At 46.3% G+C, this 21,689-nt stretch overlaps 1 protein-coding gene across 1 annotated transcript in view; it reads left to right on the forward strand.

Annotated features, from left to right (window-relative positions):
- The window catches only part of KCNN3 (potassium calcium-activated channel subfamily N member 3), a 526,431-nt gene that overhangs the window by 423,746 nt on the left and 80,996 nt on the right, over nt 1–21,689 (forward strand). The window lies entirely within an intron of this gene.

The following is a 21,689-nucleotide window of genomic DNA, read 5'->3' on the forward strand; positions in this document are numbered from 1 at the left end:
CGCTTTTTGCGATTCCTTAAATGGTAGCGCAAAAGTAAGGAATCACAAATTTTGCGATTCCTTAATTTGGCGATGCGATTGTTTTCATGCATCGCATTTCCCGTTTTTTTTTGTTGCAAACGCTGCTATTTTGCGATTCGCAGCGTTTGCGACAAAAAAAAACACTTGATACATCTGCCCCTATGTCCTATTTGATTTGCATTTATGGCCCAATCTACAGGAAATTAAGGTTGTCAATAGAAATGATGGTGACCATACTGCCCTATCGTTGGCATTGAGGAATATTCCCCTGTTAAACTGTAAAAAAATGAGTTTACCAGTTGAACCGGCCAATTTGCTACTCTAAAAAAAAAGATGGATTAATTATCCTTCTATACTGTCTAATGGGGAACCAGTGGCACATATTTATACTCTAGTTGTTGATGCCTTATGTTTGTTTAATGATCCCATCCAGAAAGAAGTCCCTGTTATACATAGTTTTAAGGAACTAATTGAATCCATTAGGGTGCATTTCTATAGAGGTCTGAAGGTAAAACCATAGACCCAGAAAGATATCTTTGGTACAACAAACAATGCAGACAGGCCAAGCTAAAGCTAATGACTGCCATAAAAAGTGGTAATAGAGATTCTATAGTGGCGGGGAGGGAACAATATAGAAGTGTGCAGCTAGTGGCCAGGAAGAAGGGCATTGGCGACAAATGGCTAGAGCCGCAAATATGAAAGATAGTAGAGCTTTATGTCACTTTCTCACACCAGCTTTAAGGGATGGAGAATTTTATATCCAGCCACATATTTGGGCACAATATTTCACTCATCTCTACTCTGATCAGACCAGGAGTGAGAGTGCAGATGCCAAGGGGAATCATTGAAACACAATGCATGACTGTGAGTGTGTTCCTCCAGTTTCTTTTCCCATGGAAGAGACTTAATCAGCCATGGATATCATGGAAACAGGGAAAGCCCCAGGGTTGGACAAGATACCAGGGGATCTTTATAGTTCTAAGCTGGTTGTTTCTGGCTTTGTATTGAATGTAATATCTAATGCCACAGACAGGGGTCAGAGATATTGCAAATGCGGAGAGGTGCAGAAATAATTCCAATCCATAGAAAAGGAGATAAAGACAACCCAGCTAATTATAGACTGATGAGCCTGATGGATAATGGCAAAAAAAATTCAACAGGCAGTTGTTAAAAAAAAAAAACCTAAATGGAAGGAAATCAAGAGGCATATGTACGAGCTGCATATGCCATCGGAGTGTCACTTTTTTTGATGCTCCGGTGGCATAGCGCCATTTTCCATATTGACAAGGTGGCGCTAACACCTTGTAAATATGCCCCTTTCCACCGCAGGCCACTGCAGCAAAGGGGGGGGGGGCAATGGGTCTTGCTGTGGGCTTTGCAACAGAACACCCAATGCTTTTTGATGCTGCCTCAGATTTACAACGCTGTGCGAAAAACAGCGCCATTCTAACGGATTAGATGTTGTTAGAATGGCCATACGAGTAGAAATTATTGTTTTCTCCTCGTTTTTTGCTCTTTCCATATGTACAGCATTCTGCAGCACACATAGAAATAGTAAATCGACATGAATGATTAATGCAGGGCTGCATGTAAACAATCACCCCTGCAGTGCAGGCACCCTTGCAACATGTGCTTACGCTGGCCCTAGGCTGTGTTTTTTTGTGACAGTGCTCGGAGAAACACAGTGGTGCGCTGTATTCTTGTGAATACTGCGCATCCCTGTGTTTAGAAAATGTCGGAGCTCGACGCTGCTGAATTTAGCACAGGTCCACGCTCCAACGTTTTTTTGTAAATATGCCCCAGACATGCTTCAGTTCACACATGAGTACTGCAGATCAGGTGTTTCGTTGCATTCTAATCCTTTGGAAAACAGTAACGTTAAAGGTCACCTGTATGTAGTATTCGTCGACCTTTGATATGAGTTCCTGGGCGAAATTATGGGCTGTACTTAAATATATGGGATAGCCAACCAACTTGCTTGACATAATAATACGCTTGTACAGCAACAAATCTATGTGATGGGGAAGGGAGGGAAAACTTACTTACCATATTAACATCAAAAGGAGAATTTGCCAGAGCTTTGTATTACTGCCAACCCTGTTAGAAGTTTACACCAATGGGGTAATTGACACGCTCTATGACTGCAAAGGTGACACTCCCAAATTGACAGACAAAAGAGACCCTGCCCTAGTGTTTGCAGATGACATATAAGAACCCTAAGGGTTTGCAAAACCTACTTGATCGGTTCTCAATTTCTTGTGAACAGTAGGACTTAGAAATCAATGTCACAGAAACTAACTCCATGGCTTTCCGCCTACATAGGTCTTTCGGATGGAATGTGAAGTTGGGATCAATCAACTTTGAGCAAGTTAGGGATTTTGATCAATTAGGAGTGAGGATTGTGAACTTGTTCCTCACAGAAGCCACTCCTATCCTAACAACTGAAAATACTGAGTGGGTTGTGTTTTCTGTTTCAAGATATCTATTGAATGCCTGGCAGGTAAGATGTAGATGTCTTGAAACATATTAAGATTTAAGTACAATAGATGAAATAAGCACATGTATTTGTACCATCATGATTTTACTTGTTATTGATATTGATTGGTGTTGTGATGTAGTTTATTTTAATGTGTGTTTTATTGGATTTATGATGTTATATATGTTTAACAGCCCCCCCCCCCAAAATAAAAGAGTTAAAAAAGACTCCCTGTATATGCGTCCGCATGCAGGTTAGGGCCATCAATTTTAGTTTTTATTATTACCATTGCTGGGGTTTTTATTCAGCGCTTAGATGCCTGAGGGTTTGTAGTGCTTTATTAATTATTTGTAGTTGAATTTACTGTCATAATCTTGGTAGTTGCCTTGACAGTGAAAGAGGCACGCCAGTCTCAAGACTATGCATTAAAACGTAAACACTACAAATTACTGATGCCAAGCAATCAACAGGATGTATTGCACATGCAGCTAAGATTTTCTGAGGCAAAACAAGTCATCCATTGGCCCAGCGTAAAACTCAGACCCGTGTTGGCCTGGTGACCGAAATTAGTCCTGGTAAAACAGTGGCGTAACGAAAGTTGAAGGCCCCCCCCTTGCAAGGTACACAGAGGGCCCCCGCTCTGTATTTAAGCCAGAGCTCTCAGGCCTGAGTACAGTATGGAGGGGGCCCCCTGCAGCGCGGGGCCCCCCCCCGCACTGCGGGGGCTGCGGGGACCTGTGTTACACCCCTGTGGCAAAAAAAACTTCAAACCACCCTTACTCACACTAAGGCCCTCATAGTAGTGTTGTCTGGGGTAATATTTGTCCTGATTTATTTTATTTTATTTGTTGTGTTTGATTAGCAGTTATGCTGCCCAGAGGCAGAAAATGCTTCGGCATGAGTTGCAATCTGAGCCCAGTCGCATGTCGGGCGCTACTCCTGTTAGAGCCCTACACCGGATTATAACTCTGGGGTAAAATGAGCTCACTGGTGTGTTTTTGCCCAGCAGAATTTCACCCAGTCAAACCTGGTACAAATCCCCCAGGCAAATGGCATTTAGAGACAATGAGCTATTTGAGCAGTTATGTGAATTCCGTGTGTGCAATTTGGACCTGTGTTTATTGTACTAATTACACAATGTTTGTTAATAAGGCCTTCGGTTGGATGTGATTCACGATATTCACAAAGTCCAAAACCGCTTGGTCCATCATACAGAATAAATTCCTCTCCTGTTAAAATCCATTCCATCACTTTTCGTCCTCACTCAGTTTAGGACTTCTTCAGGGCTGTTTGTTGTTTGCTATGTCTAATTACAAGTATGCTTATATCATCAATTGGTCCAAAAATATTTAAGGTAGCCCTGACAAGCCAGGAAATGGGTGTCCACATGCTTTCTGCATCTGGGTTGTGTCCTGAAGGTATGAGGCCCTTGTGCCGCTCATTCCACATCATCGGTCGCTTCACCACTTGCACTGGATCGCAGAATTCTACACTGCGGTGGGTGGTGACCAAAGAAAAGAGTAAGGTTCCAGGAGCACTGCCATAAAATCAAAGATTTAAGGGTACAAGGGTGTACATCCTTGTAAAAATTTAAAAAGAGGACAAAAAGCCCAGATTTAGAAAACAAAAAACACAACAAAGTGAGGTGAGCCGCAAAAGTTAGCATACATAACTACTTCTGGGTTGCAGCCATCACCCTCGAATTAAAAGCAAACAAGAGAGGAAAAAAAGAAGTCTGGCTGCAGCACCTACAATAAAAGTAGGGTATTTGGTGTGAGATGCTCACGCATGACGGGATATAAATGTGTAGCAGAACGTGGTGCAAAACATGTGTCGGTGTGTGTTTCCAGCTGGGGATATCTTTAAATTAGGGACTCATCAGGATGGTTTCACAAATTCTATGTGGATATAATCATGTTTAATTTGGTGAGACAGATCTCTCCAGGATTCCCTGCCTTGAACAAGATTCACCTCCTGCCAATAAAAGTGGGCCCTGGGGAGGGCAGGTGACCAGAGGCAATGCGCCCCCTGGCTATTTGGGCAGGGTGGTTGAGCCCAGGGGGCTGCAGCCAGATCGGGCGTCAGTTAGTAGGCAGGGGCGGTGTCAGGCAGTATAGATATTTAGGTTTGGGCTACAAGCCACTATTTTGTGTAGCAACACAGTGGCTGGTAGAATAGCAAATCCTAGAATTCATGGGCCACCAGATGGTTGAAACCAGATTACAAAAACCTGTCTGCATTAAAGAGGTGGGTTGTGAGCATGTAATTTGATGGTATCAGACATATGTTTTTTTGCATGCCACATGTAGTGAAACATTTGCAAATACTTACATATACATTTTTTTACAACTTAATGCACAGGGGGATGAAGTGATTTATCCAAATACCAATATTTTGGTTCAAGTTCCTTGGATCCCCGGTTTTCCTGAGCGAATGAAATCTTCTAAGTCATTGATCCTCAGGGGATGTGGTGATGCCTCCGCCCTTAATGGGTCCTTGATGTTGACTGGTCTGTAGGCGTGATTTGATTTATTGACAAATAATTGGTCCTTTGTTCATGCTGGTAAAGGCTCAGCCATTGATGCTCTCTGGGGTTATATTGACCACACAGTTTCTGGTGTCTTGGCCATCTGCAATCCCAGGCGTTGTTCGTGCCTCAATCTGGATCTATGACTCTGGACGGTGCTTGATTCATTGGCAACTCCCGTGTCTTTGATGCTGGTGAAGCCTTGTTCACCTGTCTGGGTACTTATGGATGCCCGTGCAGTCCCTGCTGCCTGGTGCCAGTGACAGTACCTTGGACTTGCTGCTCTTGGCGATGCCTGAGTCACTGACGATTCATCAATTTCAAGTAAAGCCCTGGTTGGTGGTGGCATTTTATTCAATGTTTATACCCAGGTCTTCAGTAAAGTCTGGTGCAGGAGGTGGAGTCTCAATCATTGGTGATATGTGGTTCTTTAGTAAACCCTGGGTGGGTCTGGGGATCTCAGTCAAAGACTATACCTGGGTCTTCAGTAAAGCATCGATAGGGGGGGAACATCCTTTACAACGCAACTTTTTCAACGCAGTACCTTTACCACGCAGGTATTACAATGCAAGTCGTTACAACGACTTGCGCTGGGGGGCGCTGTAGGATAGGGAATAATTTATTTTACTATTCAAAACCTTCCCTACTATCCACGGGCACTGGAGTTGGAATAGTAAATTAAACTATTGCACTATCCAGCGCCCCCCAACGCAAGTCGTTGTAACGACTTGCATTGTAAAACCTGCGTGGTAAAGGCATGCGTTGGGAAAGCATGCGTTGTAACAACATACATCCATCAATAGGTGGTGGTACCTCAGTCTCTGGTGAGAGGTGGATGTTTAAAATGCCTGGGCTTGTGATGGATTCTTGATCATTGATCATACCAAGGTGTTTGGCAAAGACAGTATTGTTGGTGGTATCTTAATCCCTAACAATACCAAGGTCTTAGATGAGGATGAAGCAGTTAAAGGTTCATGAGTCATTGATTAGTCGCTGGTCTGGGATGAGGCCGGTACTGTAGAGATGTTGGTGTTGTCGATGATTCCTTAAACTTTGGCGAGGTCTGGGACAGTGGCACAGGACTGGTTGTCCAAAACATGATGGTGCCGGTCAGTTCATCTCACAAGCTTCTGAGAAGAGACTGGAGACTATGGCCTGAGGGCGGTGTTCAGTGTGTGGCAAGAGGGAACGCAATTGGTTTGAGGTTTATAATTGTGCAACAAGGGTTCATCTGAGAGGTGGTTGAGCGCTGTGTGTGCAAGCGGTCCTCTGTGTGGCCAAGGCTGTTCAATACTGGAAAAGTGACAACTGTGGGGTGGACATGGGTATTCGCTACCATGTATGAGCGAAACTCTTCTGCACATTTATGTTATGTTATGTTAGGCTATGTTATGTTATGTTATGTTATGTTATGGTACGGTACGGTACGGTTCGGTACGGTACGGTACGGTACGGTATGATATTGTATGGTATGGTATGGTACGGTACGGTACGGTATGGTATGGTATGGTACGGTACGGTACGGTACAGTACGGTACGGTATGGTATGGTATGGTATGGTATGGTATGGTATGTTGTGAGAAAAGGGGGGAAGAAGAAGAAATATAGAGATAGGAAAACAATTACACAGGGAGAAAGCAAGGAATAGAGATAACCTACTAGAGTGAAATAAAGAGACAGGAGGTGCTGGGTATTAGTAGTGGCAGGAGGTGGAATCAAGTCTACGTTGCCTTACTATTCTGTAAGCCCTGGCATTCAGCAGCACTGGAGAAACACTTTGTGCCCCTGCACCCATGCTTCCTTTTAAAATGCCATGTTTTGCAAGTTAATGAATCTGAAGTTCATTAGTGTCCTCTGTGTCCCTCCTAGTTATATTAGCAATTTTTAGAAAGGAACACTGTGTTAGGGTATTTTATGAATCCATTTGATAACTCTGTGCATTCCTGTATTTGCAGTTTTGTGTCCCCTCAGTTTAAACATGGACTACAAGAACCATAATGCATCAGAACATGTATTACTTTCGGCCTTCACCTTGTACTTTGTCTTTGTTCTCGGGCAGGTGTTGTGTTAGTTAGAAGATTTGCGGTTACAAATATTTCAATGCCACATTATTGGAGTTGGTATAATGCTTGTAATTATAAATTGTATTTATATTGCGCTTACTACCGCTAATGAGGCGTTGAAGCGCTTTGCGGTGAGCAGCATGTCACTTCAGAACCCAACATTAGAGTTAAATAGTTAGTAGAATAGTAATATGTGCTTTCTTTTTTCCTTGTTTGGATTATTTATTTATTTAAAGTTTTGTATAGCGCGAACATGACCCAGGTGGGTATCAGAGCGCTTTACATAGGTTTAGGAAGTGAAGGAGACAAGTAGGGCGCTATACAACAAGAGCAAATCAGATAAAAAGCAGTCATTTATAGTCAGTAGGAGCATAGCATCAAGATCAGCCCATTGTTCGTTAGAGGAGTTTGTTCAGTGGTAGAGATTTGACTTCCTTTTTGAATGCAAGGGTAGAAGGAATCAGTCTTGTTTCCACTGGAAGGGAGTTCCAGATTCTCGGGGCGATGCCAGTAAGTTCTGGTAAGTTCTGCTCTTGAGTTCTTGTATGTTTAGTAATGTTTTGAGTAAGGATAGAGTGATGGGAATGGATAGAAAAGGAGAAGTTGTAAGTTGTTATTGGGAATCCTTCTGCTATCATTCCAAATCCAAATAACTGACTAACCTATCCACCACTTAAAATGTACTTGCATGTTTCACTATACTAATTCAACACTAATCCTCTGTGGGTCCCGGAGTAGTGTGCTACCCGCCGAAAAAGCGCTTCGACGCCTCGTTAGGAGTAGTAAGCGCCATATAAATGCAATTACAATTACAATTACTTATGTATCGATTTGCATCCCTAATTATGCCTCTGTGACTAAAAGTAGTGGAGGGCATGCATGATTGAATGTGATTATTCTGTTGTTTGGTTGTCCCAGTCCATTGTGTTATTAGATGGCAGTAGTTTTGTTAGAGAATACAGTTATACATATTTTGGGTCATGCTTCTACAGGCTGGATCGGTGTATTTGATGAGAGGGCCTGAGAAGGATTTAGTTTTACAGTTCATTCAGTGTCAGGCGGAAGAAGACATGGATTCAGTTACTGGGGCCCATTTTTGTGATGGCTTACCTGGAGTGTAATGCCAAGGAGCTCAAACACAATTAGATATGTTTGTATTTCTAAATCAGAGTTATATACTTCAGATACACCTAGTTCAACCAGTGGACAATCTTATCTTTACATCAAATTATTTTTAGGTGCTTTCCCTAGTTTTCTGTTATAGTGTCTGCTGCTGGCCTTCCATCTGCACAAAATTGCATTGCACATCAGTCAATCAATCAATCAATCAGTCCATTTGTATAGCGCTCTACTCACCCGGAAGGGTCTCAAGGCGCTTTGGGGAGGGGTTCGCTACTGCTCGAACAGCCAGGTCTTGAGTTGTCTCCTGAAGGCGAGATGGTACTGTGTCAGCCGGCGGTGGATGGGGAGGGAGTTCCATGTCTTGGCTGCCAGGTAGGAGAAGGATCTTCCTCCGGCGGTGGCTCTTCGGATGCGTGGTACGGCGGCGAGGGCGAGGCTTGTGGAACGTAGCTGGCGGGTGGGCGTGTAGAAGGTCAGGCGGTCGTTGAGGTACTTGGGGCCCAGGTCATGGAGAGACTTGTGTGCGTGGGTAAGGAGCCTGAACGTGATCCTTTTGCTGACGGGGAGCCAGTGCAGGTCCCTCAGGTGGCCGGAGATGTGGCTGCGTCGGGGGATGTCCAGGATGAGTCGGGCGGAGGCGTTCTGTATGCGCTGGAGTCTTTTCTGTAGTTTGGCTGTGGTTCCCGCGTAGAGGGTGTTCCCGTAGTCCCGTCGGCTGGTGACGAGTGCCTGGGTGACTGTCTTCCTGGTTTCGGTCGGGATCCATCGGAAGATCTTTCGGAGCATACGCAGGGTGTTGAAGCACGATGAGGAGACGGCGTTGACTTGTCTGGTCATCGAGAGGGAGGAGTCCAGGATGAAGCCCAGGTTGCGTGCGTGGTCGGTTGGCTTGGGTGCGGTGCCCAGGGCAGGGGGCCACCAGGAGTCGTCCCAGGCGGAGGGCGATGGTCCCAGGATGAGGACTTCCATCTTGTCCGAGTTCAGCTTCAGGCGGCTGTTCTTCATCCACTCGGCGACGTCTTTCATCCCTTCGTGTAGGCTCCTTCTGGCGGTGGCGGGGTCTCTGGTGAGGGAGAGGATTAGTTGGGTGTCATCGGCGTAGGAGATGATGTTGAGGTTGTGCTGGCGTGCGATGGTTGCAAGAGGTCTCATGTAGACGTTGAAGAGGGTGGGGCTGAGTGATGATCCTTGCAGTACGCCGCAGATTACTTCCGTGGCCTCGGATCGGAACGGTGGGCGGCGGACTCTCTGTGTTCTTCCGGCCAGGAACGAGATGATCCACTCCAGTGCCTTCTCTTGGATCCCGATGTTGTTGAGGCGTTGGACTAGAGTGTGGTGGCAGACAGTGTCAAATGCTGCGGAGAGGTCCAGGAGGATGAGGGCCGCTGTTTCCCCGTTGTCGAGCAGGGTTCTGATGTCGTCGGTGGCTGCGATGAGGGCGGTCTCGGTGCTGTGGTTGGCTCGGAAACCGGACTGCGAGGGGTCGAGGGATCCGTTCGTCTCGAGGAAGGCTGCAAGCTGTCTGTTGACGGTCTTCTCGATGACTTTGGCAGGAAAGGGGAGGAGGGAGATGGGGCGGAAGTTCTTGAGGTCGGTGGGGTCCGCTGTTGGTTTCTTCAGTAGGGCGTTGAGCTCGGCATGCTTTCAGCTCTCCGGGAAGGTGGCGGTGTTGAAGGAGGTGTTGATGACGTCCCAGAGTTGGGGTGCGATGATGGAGTCGGCCTTGTTGAAGAAGAGTGGTGGGGGCAGGGGTCGGTTGGAGATCCGGAGTGGATGGTGTTCATCATGCGGGCTGTGTCTTCGGTGGTCACCGTGGTCCAGGTGCGGAGGGTGGTGGTGGGGGGCGCTGGTTCGACGGTTGGGTGCGTGGATGGTGCGTCGAAGCTGTTGTGGATGTCGGCAATCTTACGGTGGAAGAACGAGGCAAGAGAGTCGCAGAGATCTTGTGAAGGAGTGATGTCGTTGTTGCCGGTACTAGGGTTGGAGAACTCCTTGACGATGCTGAAGAGTTCCTTGCTGTCGTGGGCGTTGTTGTCCAGTCGTTCCTTCAGTGATTTCTTCTTGGTGGTGCGGATAAGCTGGTGGTGCTTGCGGGTGGCTTGTTTGAGGGCGGTCATGTTGTCTGTGGTCTGGTCGAGGAGCCAGGCTTTCTCGAGGGTGCGGCAGTTCTTCTTGGAGTCCTTGAGTTCGTTGGTGAACCAGGAGGCATTCTTGCTTCTTGGTCTGCTGGGAGGGTTCTTTAGTGGAGCGAGGTCGTTGGCGCAGGCGGTTAGCCACTGTGTGAGGTTGCGGGCTGCTTCGTTGGGGTTCGTTGTGCTGGCGGGTGGGTTCTGGCTGAGGGAGGTGGTGAGCTGCTCGGCGGTGATCTTGCTCCAGCTCCTGTGAGGAATCTGTTGCGGGTGGCGGTGGGTCGTGGTACTTCTGAAGCTGAAGTGGACACAGCTGTGGTCGGTCCAGTGAAGTCCAGTGGAGTGGCTGAAGGTGATGTGCTTGCTGGATGAGAAGACGGGATCAAGCGTGCGGCCGGCGTAGTGGGTGGGGGTGTTGACCAGTTGCTTGAGTCCGAGGATGGCGAGGTTGTCCAGCAGGGTGGCGGTGTTGCGGTCCTTGTTGTTCTCCAGGTGGAAGTTGAGGTCCCCTAGGAGGATGTAGTCAGTGGAGCGGAGGGTGTGCGGGCTGATGAAGTCCGTGATGTCTTCGCTGAATTGTGTGCGTGGTCCGGGGGGGTCTGTAGACGAGGGTGCCTCTGAGGGTCGTCTTTGGGTCGGTGTGTATCTGGAAGTGGAGATATTTGGCGGTGGCGAAGGTGTCGTTGGAGTCGGTCGTGATGCGGATGGTGTTCTTGTGTACGATGGCGATGCCTCCCCCAGTCTGGTTAACGCGGTCTCTCCGGATGATCTTGTATCCGTCTGGGATGGCGATGGCGATGTCGGGCGCTGAGGAGGCGTTCATCCAGGTTTCTGTGAGGAAGGCGACGTCTGGTGAGGTTGTGTCGAGCAGGTTCCAAAGTTCGATGGCGTGTCTGTGGATGGAGCGGGTGTTGAGTAGGATGCACTGGAGGTGGTTGTTGCTGGTGTTCGGCTTGGTGGTTGTGGTGCAGGTCCGGAGGCAGGTGAACTTGCAGGCTTGACAGGTGAAGGGTCCGTGGGTGCGTCTCGGGGTGGCTCGGTGGCAGGCTCTTGTTCGGTCGGGTTTGAGTGCGATGAGGGTGGCGGCGTCGTAGGTCCATCAGGGTCCAGGGGTCCTGGTGCTGGGCGCGGTCCAGGCGCGGACGGGCGCAGACGGGCTTGCCTTTGGCGCGCCTTCGGCGAACAATCGGCGCGCCCGCTGCGCGTCAACGCTGCGCGTATGCGAGGGCATCATAAGTAGGGAGCCGGGTGGGTGGATCAGCTGGTTGGCGGGAGCGGGGCGGCGAATGGGCTGGCGGGGGGTGGGGCCGCAGGGAGGCAGCGGCGGGAAGAAGCTGGTGCGGGCGGGCGGCTCAGCGGCGGCTGGGTCACCCGATCAGGAACAGGATTCAGGAACAGGAAGCGGCAGCAGGAGGCAAGCAGCAGAGGAGCGTGGGGGCGACCATGCTGTGCCTGTCAGCAACTTAAAGGATGAATAAGAGCACCTGTTAAATTTAGCGCTTAGAAAAGTATAAGGCGAGGCGAGAGGTATGGTTTGTTGGGACGGGTATTAGGAGTAGGATGATGAGAAGGCTCCATCTAACTAGGACACTAATATTGCATTCCTGGACTTTGCTTTTACATATAATTGTGTTTTTTAATATCTTTATTATATTTACTTTATAACATGAATATAACAATGTTTCTTAACCCCTTGACTGCGGCGCAAATTCCGCCTCGTGCTGGCGAAGTAATGAGTGGGAGGCGTTCGGACAGCCCCCGGCCGTCCTCCTCACACGCCCACTGTGACGTCGGATGACCAGGGGCCGTCCGACGCATGCAAGAGGTTAAACAACTTTGTGGCTGACAAATCAGGTCTTTGTCAGAGTTTAAATATTCAACATTGTGTCACGTAGCAGGCAAACAGATATTTTAAAGCCACTGATTCCCGCCAGCCCTTGACTTATGAACAGTATCCCAGAGACAGCTGGACTGGTACCTCCCTGCTTATCCCACAATGACTATTCCTTTTGGCAACCTGCCCCCCAGCATCAGTCCATTTGTTCACCTAACCGTTCCATGGCACACATATTTTTCTTATTTTCAGGCCATCCTCCCGGTTTGCATACCATCTCCTCCGGCCGCATACACCAACCCATTTTTGACTCCCACAAATTCCAACAGATGTGCCTCCCTAGAATCTAATTATAACCTATCCCGCTACCATCAATACCATCAAAGCAACATTACAAAAAAGAGGTACATATTTGGCCATGGGCAGCTCCTCCCAGATACCCATAGTCATAAGTTGAGGGGTAATTTTACATATCATCGTTACAAGCTGTGCTGCTCCAATTAAAATGAATCAAGACTACAACTCCCAGAATGGAAAGAAAGGCAAAAAACAAAGTCCTGAAATGGTAAAGTGGCATCCAGATGACATGGAGCCATCTAGTCACCCTAATCAGGAGAAGCTTTGAGGTTGTTTTTCCCAGGACGGCAGTAGCGGCTGGTGACCTATCGAGGTGGTAGGGGCGAGTGAAGTGTCTTACCAACTCTAAAAACGCATTTTCCAATACTAACAAAAAAAAACCTCCCTCAAAAGCCCAAATTAAAACACACCCTAACCTCCAAAATAAAATAAACTATATGCATTACACATTACATTCATTAAATAAAGATTAAGTGTGCTTACCCGTGGGCTCCGTGTCCTCCTCGCTGTCCTTTGAAGCCTGTGGAACGAAGAACTCCCCCTGACCAATCCTGGAGCTGCTCTCATACTGCATGAGAGCAGCGCCAGAATTGGATGGAGCAGGTTGGCCAAACTCTCTTTCAGGCCCTAGAGGCCTGTGCTCGGTCTCCACCCAGCTGTCTAAGACATCTGGTTGGAGAGCTTCAAAGTGCGCATGCCACTTTGGCCGCTGCAAGACTGCCGACCAAAGTGACATGCACACTTTGAAGTGCGTTGCCAGAACTGCTCCAGTCCTCCTGCTGCCAATCAGCAGCAGAGGACACACCCTCCTGGCACTGAGGCAGGCTGGTAGTTGCGGCGTACCTTGGTTAAAAAATAAAAATCCAATAAAATCATTTCATTGCCATTTTATTTTTAACACTCCGCGTGGCACGCAGCAGGCGGGTGGTGACACTCCTCTGTCCTCATAAGAATCCGCTGCTGCCGGGACAGTATGTGAACAAAGGCGAGTTCTGCGATTATAAAGTTACTGTTGGCCCCTACAATGGCAGTCACTTTCCTAGTATGCACAGTAGAAGGAATCATGCATAGGTTTCAAACAGTGCCCTCTATATGCTATTACTTCTGCATAGGATGGTGAATTGTTCACACACCCTAAGATTAGTTGTGTGAATAATAATGCGAAGCTCTAAATAATAACGCAAAATGACTCAAAATTACATGGAGTACAAAGCAGGCATTTAGCACAAAATGCAACCGTGCGTCCATTTTGGATGGGAGGATGCATTTAATGCTAAAAAACATAGGGGCATATTCTCAAGAACGGCGTTAAAATTATCGCTGCTTGATCGGCAGGAAACTGCTGCTAAAGCGGCGATAATGGGCTTAATAATATGCCCTTGTGAATTCCTATAGCAGCCCAGGTTCACCAGAACAGTATTACTTCATTATTTCATCATTTTTACACATGGCGGCAGTGCGCTATTGGGCCAAATCATTTTGGAGGTGGTATTTCACCCCCCCGCATGTAGGGCAGAATTGTATTTGTGCAATTTATAGTATGCTAAATGAGTAACTTGTAACATATCTCGAACTCTGACCTCATAAAGAGTGCAGCAGGGTTGTGTTAGCAATAAATACATATATATTTGATATATACCTTGTGTGGTGTCCTTTCATTTGGTATTCAAGGGATTATATATGGTAAAACAGTTGGCTTCACATGCTCTCTGAAGTTTTAGCCTAAGACTGCTGGTCCATGCTACCACTAGGATAGCTGATCTATAAGGTTGACTTTACAACCACCATCATAAGGGTTGTTTAGACTGGTGCAAGGTGCCCACTAGAATAGTGGACAACATATGCCAGGCTACTTCTCACACACTGAAGATTGGGCACAGCCGCCAGAGGCAGCCCCTTTCTTTCCACAGCACTGGGAGGCTAATTAATCTTTTCCTCTGTCTTGTGTGAACCCCCTCCCTCCTTGGCCTACATTTGCTTTTGAATAACTCTTTTTGTGGCCAAGGCCTGTTGCTGCCAACCCAGGGCGTGGGAACAGAAACAAGAAGTGGGACCGCTTCTCTGAGACCTGAGCTTGTTTGTGGCGCGAAGCGACAGTTGCCAGGGACGGCTCTGAGAGAGGACACTATTGAGCAGGAACAATGGGTGACCAGGGCCGGACTGGCCATAGCGGGTGGGGGCCGATTTTGGGCCCCTGGGGGCCGTTTTTGTTACAGGGCCGTTTTTGCAGCAATCGGCCCTGTACCAAAATCGGCCGAAAACCGGCCCTGGTAAAGAGCTCGGCGGCACCTCCAACCATCCCAAGTGGGGAGGGGGGGCTGTGGTTCCCAGTCCGGCCCTGTGGCTGACCCTGTAAGAAAATCCAGACACTGATAGATAAAGCAAGAGTTAACAGTGAAAGACCAGCCAGGTGATCAGATCCTGTCAGAGAGCTGGACATGAAGGAACCCCCCGCAAAATCTGAAGAGGGGCCTCATTGGCTTTTAGGGGGCCCCTGAAGGGTTTGGACGTCTTTGCGTGGGAGGGGCTTGTGTCAGGCTTCTAGTCCACGCTACTCCAAGCTTTTAAGTAAGGTTACCAGATGACCCTATGTCATCCGACATGCCACTTTCCACCTCTGGGTTCTCAGCTAACAGCCCAGTGTATTCTGGGAGGTCTAGGTCTCATTGACTTAAACTGAAGCCACTGGACTGGATTACCAGTTTTATACAAACCTGCATGAAGGTGTTGGAGCGCTTTAGAAGAGCAACCATTATCTGAAACAAGTTCACATTCATATTTTTTTATGCATAGGAGATCTAGGCCATATGTATGACCTCTTCAACTTGCAATTAGGAAGTTGCTAAATGCGGTGTACTAATGCGACTCAGACACATTTAGCGATTCCTAATGGGGTCGCAATTGACCTACCTCATCAGTGTTCATGAGGTAGGTTGCAATTTGCAAACCATTGCAAATAGATAAAACACAGGAATAGGCGCATACTTCGGACAGCAGACCGCCATGTCTGTGTTTGTTTTTAAAAAAGCATTTTTTTATGCTGCCTGTTTTCCTTTAAGGAAAACGGGATGCATTTCAAAAAGAAAAATTTACCATTTCAGTTACATTTTGAAGAGTACACTGCCTACTCTTAAAAATTGTGTTTGCAACCCCTCAGGACCAGGGGCGGCTCCTCCACTAGGGAGGAGGAGCGTTGCCCCACTGTTTCTCACAGTGTGAGAAAGCCAAACCAGTTATTACCATTTTATGTTTGCTTTGGCATTGCGGGCGGGTGGGTGGGCAGGGCTGCCCAGACAGGGAAGGAGTGGTTTGTCCACTCCTGAGTGCACAAAGACTGTTTGGTCGGCCCTCTCGGGCCGCCCAAACCAGTCATGCGCACTCTGCCCTTCTCCATGCAGGCTGCAGAGAACATAACCACCCCATTAGCCCCTGACTGGGCGCCGTCGCGACCAATCACAATGCTGCTTGCACCATTGTGATTGGCTTTGGGAAGGGAGCCAGGCTGCCTGCTTCCTGTTCCTGTCTGTCGCAGGAGAGCAGGAGCAGTGAAGATGTGGGACCCTACGGAAAGGTTTAAAAAAAAAATTATGATCCACCTCATTGCGCTTCCCTCCTCCCCGCGCATCCCCTCTTCACGCGCCCCCCCACACTTCTGGGCCATGCTGCCCGCTACTGCTCAGGACCCCTTCCCATTTGCGCCTGGCTTACCAGCTACTTGAAGCAGGCAGTAGACTGAGAATGTTTTGCAACTGCATTCCGGTCACAAAACATTCATACATTCCCTTGTGACTCAGAGTTAGGAAGGGACGCCCTTGACACGTCCCTTACTGATTCCGACTCGCAAACCCCATTTTGCAAGTCGGTTATCGGTTACTGACTCGCAAAATTGAGTTAGTACATGTCAAAAGGCTATTTAGTGGTTGCTAACGGCCTGGTTCTCCGTTTGCGACCGCTAAAACTTTTTGTACATGTGGCCCTAAGTGAATTGCCCAGAATCACAGCATATTGAGCCGACACGAAGACTCGAACCTGGTTCCCCAGTTTCAAAGTTGGCGGCTCTGGCCGTAACGCCACATACTCAAGAAAAAACTGATCAAGGAATGGATGAGCTAGAATAATTTTTCCACTGTGATGGCTCTGAGCCATGTGGGAAGGTTACATTTGAGGCTTTGCACCTTAATTATTGCTGCGAGCTAGCGGTGGCAGTGTCCTTCTTTACCCTTTCAACCACTACCGGCATTCATAACCAAATACAGAGTTGTTTTTTAGACGTCTGGCTTTGGGCTGGAATACACATTCTGTTTCTTAGGTCATTTGGCCTGCAAACAAAGACCATGGAAGTGTCCTGTTTTCTAAGTGGCTGAACCTTTAAATGAGACCTGTATCCCTTTCCAGCTGCCTCAAACTGAATGAATACCGGGCGCCTACTGCTAGTACTTTAAAAACTGGCACACTGAAGACCTGCATAAGGACCTGAAGAGTGCTTGCTGAACTTTCTAAGTGCTCACTGCCCTTTCCCCACCTGATGGGGGCATACTGCAGAGTAGATCTGCCTTGGTCCCAACCTGAAGTGCCTTCCTGCCTTAAGTGCTTGTTCGATTACAGGAGAAACTTCCAAAAGCAGCAATGGCAAGACAATAGGCCTAATGTGCAAAAAAGTTAGGCATTCACAAATGCTATAACAATACAAAAGGACTGTCACTGGTCTGTACAACTAATACGGGCAAAGAAAAATGTGACGGACTCTGTGTCTACCTGTTAAGTGTGTACAACAAAAAGGAAATGAATCCCATCAACCCACCCGTATGGCAGAGCTTCATCATCATCACAAATGCTGCCAATGTGTGCTCCATATACAAACGTTGTTTATTACATGAAGGCCAGCCCTAGTGGATTTGTCAGTCCTGTGGTAAGGTAACAAAAACCATTGTTTTCTGTATAGAATGCATATGGGAAATAAATAATTGAATGTGACAAACAGTTTGATGACTGAGGGTACTTTTCAGGTGTAAAATAGTCCCTCATAAATGCCAGTGGAAGCACTTCCTGAAAGGCGGAATGATACACTAAATAGACAATAGCATGAGGAGACAGAGAGAGAGATACATCTCTGAGTTTAGCTAAAGCCCACTCTCTGTTTATTTTCAAAGACCTAAAACGATGAAGTAATCAGACTTGACCTTTTACCCACCTGCCAGTTATCCCGAGGCTGCAGAAGCAGTTGAGGAACGTCCAGGACTGACAAGAATTAACAAAATGACAATAAAGCACAACTGAGCTGCCTTGAATTGTGAGCCTGCCTGCTGGGCAGGTTGAGACTGCTTTATTCTGAATTACAAACCTATAAAGCTTCTTGGCGCTCCCTAACCAAAACCATTATGAATTTGAGGCTCAGACAGTCCTGGGGCACCTTAAATCCCAATCTTTGCCAGTGGATTTTAAGTTATGAGTTGGTCGCATTGTCCAGTGTCCTTAGACAGACTGTAATGTGACTGAGAGCAAAGAAAGCCCCATGAAACAGAAGAACCCAGACATTTTTCTTTTTTAGGTACTGTCCTCTTTTTGTCTTTTGATAGCCCAAAACAATAACCGCAAGCCAAGAGAGGCTTCAGTCCAATGGCGGACATTTGTGAAACTTTAACTTTGAATTAAAGAACTTGAAATAATTTTTATTTCACAAGTTTGACTTCTTGCAAAAATGTGAACCACATCAACAAAACCCTATCAGCAGTCTCTGGTTTCCAAAACACTTAAAATTATTAGTAGGGTTGCAAACTAACCCTCTGATCCCAGTGGTTTTATCCAGGGCCACTGAAATTACGCGATTGTGCAACCGCAGCGTTTTTCGCATAGTTAGAGATTTGCCTCATTTGCCACATAATCCATCATCTGCCACATAATCTGAAGATTTTAGCAAAAAAAAATAGTTTCTAGCTCGGATGGTTCAATAAATACAAAAAATGCAAAAACACATGTTGCAGCGCAGTGGAAGGACCTTTGCAAACCGGGACTGGTCACCTTTCTGTTGCTTATTGATATATATAAGTTTTACATTTGGACTAATGTAATGCAACCAAGTCCCAGAAAGTGTTACCAAGTTTAAAAATGAAGGAATAACATAGTAATACTACTGCAAAATGTGCTGCATTATACAGCATACTTTCCCTTTCTTGCCACATAATTTACTCTGCCCTGCCACATAATTTGGCTCTCTCCTGCCACATAATTCCAGTGACGCTGGTTATATCTCACAATATTGTAGCCAATAATGGTGACCTAGATATATATTGTTTCCACAATATAGAATATCAACATATCCTCAAGGTAAGAATACCTAGGTAAGTATGGATATACGAACCCCACACACACTAACCATGATATGTTGATAGTAGATATTGTGGAGCATAATTGCAGGCCAATATTAAGACTTTTATATCACGGTAGACCACACTGCCAGTGTTATATTGGTACATCTAAAGATCTTGCATCATTTTGCAATACTTTGCCATCCTCTATTGCAATGCCAACAAGGATTCTTCTTTATACAAGTTTTGTCAAGGACTCTCAGCCTTTGGCTTTGCCAATATTTCTTTGTAATGTCTTTGTCAACCTTTGAAAAAAAAGAAGATAACATTTTTTAATTTTTTATTTAAAAAAAAGCACATTAGCCCACTGGTTACTAACAGGGAAAGGTTGCTTTTGTTGTAGGTGACAGCACTGAGCTGAGGAAAAATATTATCACCCTCACAAAAGGAAAAGGAGCCAATAGCTGAAGTGTGCTGGCCCAATGCCCAATGCAATAGGTTGAGGTGGGTGGACGCAAAAGGTGAATGGCATTACTGCAGACCAATGAATGAAGAGGGCTGGCTGATAACTCCTCTAAGTAAGCATATTACATTTAGGTGTTGTATACAATTGGAAGGCTTTGGCTGACGCCATACTAGTTAAACAGTTTGAAAGGTCAACACAAAGAACAACATTCATTTTTTAAGTGGTGGATGCCATTTTCCACTGCTTAATTTTACTTTGTAAAACCAGAATTTACCAGACTTCTTTCTTATTAGATGGGACAATCTTTCCTAGTCCTGGTCCTCAATTTAACAACAATATATGCCCTGGGAAGAGTAGTCTTCAATTCACCGACTTTACCAAAATACCACTGTACAGTAACTTTTTAATGTTAAAGGCCTGGGGCCCTATTATGAAAAGTGCCTGGCGGCGGGGGGGGGGGGTTGGGGTGGTTGGGGCAAGGGGAATGTGCTCCTGTTTTGCAAGCTATTGGGACACTTTGATATTACAGAAAGAGCCGCAGATGCTTGTGCAGCCCTTCTGTTATACAGATAGAGCTGGCGCACATATAGCATCAGGGCTGTCACTAGTGGGTGTTCCCTCATTTGCTGGATCAGAAACAAGCATCCTGGGACCGGTTTCGGGGTATCACCGCTCATCAGCTAGGCTAGCTTGAATGCAGTGGTACAGTGATCCTGGGACCCACCTCTGGGCATATCCGGAGCATTTGGGGGTGAGAAAGCAAAAGACACCCCAATGATGGACGGAATGCGGAACACTGCAAAATACGTCCCCAGGACTTGAATATTGGTGCCCATCGAATCTTATGGCTGCCTGACAGGCAAGTTGCAGCTAAAAGTCCCATCTGTTACACAGGCTTCCACCTGCCACCCTGCCCTGAAAGTTCACACTTTTTAAGACCCCCCTTCATTTTTCATGAAAAAGTTTTTTAAACATGTTGCGTAGTGGCATCTGCCTGGGAGAAGGATAACTGCTTACTCGTAGTAGTAGTAGTTGGTGGCATAGCTCAGCGGGTTAATATTTCTGCCTCCAAGATCTGTGTGCACCACAAACTACGCGACCGTGGTACTAGGACCCAGGATTTGAGGTCCTGGTCTTTCCTTTACTGAATGAATGCATTATGGGAGTTTTAGTTGTTGCTTTCTTTAGCTAACTCACAGGAACAAAGGTGCCAGAGTGGAAATAATTCAAATGGCACCATAAGACAGGAAACATCTTCTCCCTCATCACCCATAGCCACCTGGTAGCCCTAAAATAAGGGTCGCAGGAGGGAATCATAGTAGTTGCCTTATGGGACCCACAAACTAATGCCAGAGTTCTCAAGTCACCCATGAGTAAGCAGTTTTCGCAGTCCAGGACTTTTCGTCTCATTCTTGGACATCTAGGGGGCAGATGTATCAAGCGTTTTTTTGTCGCAAGCGCTGTGAATCGCAAAATAGCAGCGTTTGCGACAAAAAAAACGGGAAATGCGATGTATTAAAAAAATCGCATCAAAAATGAAGGAATCGCAAAATTTGTGATTCCTTAATTTTGTGCTACCATTTAAGGAATCGCAAAAAGCGATTCCTTAAATGGTATGTAAGAAAGAAGAAAGTTTTGCGATTTCACTCTAAGAAATCGCAAATTACCACCAACATGTAGTTGGTGGTAATTTGCGAATTCTTTTACAAATGCACTTTTTGCAATTTGTAAAGGTGGCATGTGACGCTCATACATGCCCTTAGGGCATGTATGTACGCCATATGCGCACACATGTCAATTTCAGGGGTGCAGCAGGGTGTCCTTAAAACACCCTTGCACCCTTGAAATTATTCTCAATTTGCGATTAGCAAATTGCGAATCGCAAATTGAGAATAATTTCACATTCATTCCTATGGGCCTCCTGGCCCATAGAAATAAATAGGAAATTATTCCTTATATCGCAATCGCAATTAAGGAATTTTAAGAAATCGCTAAAAAATTCCGAAATCTTACATACATACCATTTTGCAATTCTCAAATAGTGATTCCTTAAAAATCGCTATTTGAGAATCGCAAAAGGGTATCTTTATACATCTGGCCCCTAGTCCTAATTTTCCAATGGTACTACAAATCCCAGAGTGCAAACAAAAAACATGGACTGGATGAGCTACTCGCGCACTGATTACGCGATTCCCCCTGATTTGCCCTTGATGTGGGAGAAAGGGCCCTTATGTACAGCTCCTAATGGATTTTTAAGCACTTTATGCAAATAGCTAAGTTGCTAATATTTATTGAGGCAGTGACATCATAGCGACGACAGCGCATACGTTGTAGCCTTCTTGTTGGAGTTAGTGTGTGTGTGGAGTACAGGCAATCCCACCGGAATTAT

The sequence above is a fragment of the Lissotriton helveticus genome, chromosome 12 (genome assembly GCF_964261635.1).
Source record: "Lissotriton helveticus chromosome 12, aLisHel1.1, whole genome shotgun sequence".
NCBI lineage: Eukaryota > Metazoa > Chordata > Amphibia > Caudata > Salamandridae > Lissotriton > Lissotriton helveticus.